Raw genomic sequence first — 2,831 nt, 5'->3', positions numbered from 1 at the left:
AAAGTGATCTTTGCACTGCACGGTGATGTGCAATGCCTTGTTGTGACTCAACCCCTCTGGTGGCAGCTCATCTTCGTGAAAAGTGGTCTTGTGACTTTCCAATACCTGACCTACCATGTTAGCCATTTCTTCACCGGTGATGTTACTTGGTACATATGGCTCACTCAACACTCTTAACAAGGCATTCTTGTGTGCATCGGAATTTTGTAGCAAACCAAGGATGGAAATTTGCGCCGGTGTTTTGTTCAGCTAATCAACGATCGAGTATTCCTTGGCCTGTATCTTTCTCCAGAGATCGTCGGGCCCGGTCTCGGTGATGGTTGGCCGACTAGAGGCCTGCTTGCTTGACTCAGCTACATGTTCTGGGGTATAAACCCTACCGGTTCTCGTCATACCCTGTGCTGTAAAAGCTTCCCCGAACATAACTTTGCCTTTCCTTCTAGCCTCGGCTGTGTAGTCCCAAGGTATGGCCTTTGTGTGGAATGGTGTTACTGCCGACATTGCCACTGGAATTGGCGTGGCTATCTTTACTCCGAACGGAGCAGGCCACTTAGGCGGTAAAACTGCAACTTCAAAGGGTGTAGGTGCGTTTGCTGGTGACATGAACTCAACCTCAATCGAGGCTAGCGTCTTTGCAGAGGATGGTGCTTCTAACTCGAGTGGCATGGACATGTTTACGTCGGCATCTCCAGAAGGCTGAATCTGGACCACAATCGGATTAAGGGTGAGTACTGGCTTCTTTGGATCGTCGCCTTCTGTGATTAAACCGATTGATCCCTTGGGGTCCCAGTCATCCTCTATCTCGATCATGTGAACACCTTCGCCCTTGTGGTCTGGCAGAGGGTTATTGCGGACATTTGGAGCAGGCTCCTATGCTACAATGATCTTGTTATCAATCAAAGTCTGGATTTTATCTTTTAGAGAGCGGCATTCATCAATGGTATGCCCTTTCATGCCGGAATGGTATGCACAGAATTTGTTCGGATTGACCCATTGAGAAGGGTTTTCAGGGGTTATATCAGGGATATGGGTGAGATAACTAGCAGCTTTGAGTCTTTTGTACAGCTGGCCAATTTGTTCAGCAATGGCGGTATACTGTTTGGGGGGCCTGCGGTCAAAATTTGGTCAAGGTCTAGGAAAGTTTTGGCGTTGAAGAGGGGATTGGTAGTGGGATGGTTGAGTGTTGTAGGCTTGGTAAACATGTGCTGGTTGGGAGTATTTGTGTGAAGTGGGCTGATATGCGGGAGGTGATTAATAAGTGAGTGGTGGAGATTGATAAGTGAGTGGTGGAGTTTGGTAAGAGGGTGAGGGTGCTTGGTAGTTCGGGGTAGGTTGATATATGAGTGGAGGTATTGGACAGGTTTGTTATTTGATAGGGGATTTGGTCCTCTGTACAACCATTACAGCACCTACGTCCCTTTTCTTGGACGTACCACCAGACTGTAAAGCCTTATTGGTAGCTTGCAAGGCTTCAAAGTTCGTAACCATACCACTGTTGATGCCTTCCTCGATCCTTTCTCCTATCTTGATGATGTCAGAGAACTTGCGGCCTTCGATCATCATCAGTCTCTCATAATACTGTGGATCTTAGGCCCGAACGAAGAATTTGTTCATTTGCTCTTCTTCCAAAGCAGGCCTAACCTTAGCAGCTTCTGATCTCCATCGAGTAGCATACTCACTGAAGGTCTCTGTGGGTTTCTTCTTCAAGTTTTGAATATAGAACACATCTGGTGCATTCTCTGTGTTGAACCTGAATCTGTCCATAAAATCAGACGCCATGCTTACCCAGTTCGACCACTTTTTTGGATCTTGGCTAATGTACCAAGATAAAGCATCTCCCTTCAGGCTCCTCATGAAAAGCTTCATGCGGATTTTCTCGTCTCTTCCCACTCCGATCAACTTGTCATAGTATGTTCTCAAGTGGACCCTTGGATCCCCTGTACCATCAAACTTCTCGAACTTGGGAGGTTTGTAGCCCTCGGGCAGTTCGACGTCGGGCTATATGCAAAGATCTTCATAGTTTAGCCCCTCAATTCCCTTACTACCTTCAACGCCTTGAATTCTGCTAGTCAACTTTTTAAGCTCTTCGGCCAGATTTCTGATGAGCAAGTCCTTATCATCGGACTCGGGTGTGCCTGAGATGCGCTGGGTGGAGTGTGGCACAGTCTCCACGTAGATGGGGGTATTATGTTGGGAGTGGCAGTGGTCATTTGTGGAGTTCTGGAGTTCTGGGATGAGCAGTGGGGTGTTATTTGAGGTATGGCAGGTATTGCAGTGGTGGTGAGGAGCGGGATGGTTTTGTTGCTTTGGGATATTTTGCGGAGGTATAGGATTCTGAGTATTTGGGAAAGTAACCTCTGGAGTGGTGAGGGAAAATGACAGATTTTCCAGATTCCGGACTTGATCAAGTTCTTCCTGAAACTTCAATAGCTTTTGTTCTAGTTGGGATGCATTTTCCTTGGGGACCAGAGTACTATGAGTGACCTCTACCCATTCAGTTGAGTTGTTCGAATCTTCCATTTTTCCTTTGTTTTTGTGTCTGAGAGGACTGGGAGGAGGAGTAGGTGGAGGGCCCTTGGATCTCGTAAAATATGATAATGTTGCCAGAGTTCACGAACTAACCTTTGGGGAGGGGAATAAATAAAGAAAAAGTAAAACAAAAAAGGTAACAAGTCAGTGAGGATCATAAAAAAATGTTGCAATATTTAAACATATAGTGCTGGAATATAAAGCGTGTCCTAATTTGGGAACCTCGTTGTGCCTGAGGTAGGCCTAGCGACAAATTGATTTGGAGATTTAGGATGCTAAATGCCTCTATTTAATTTGATAAA

This window comes from Nicotiana attenuata, unplaced genomic scaffold (genome assembly GCF_001879085.1).
Source record: "Nicotiana attenuata strain UT unplaced genomic scaffold, NIATTr2, whole genome shotgun sequence".
In the NCBI taxonomy this organism is placed as follows: domain Eukaryota; kingdom Viridiplantae; phylum Streptophyta; class Magnoliopsida; order Solanales; family Solanaceae; genus Nicotiana; species Nicotiana attenuata.
Note: the sequence above shows the minus strand (reverse complement) of the source record.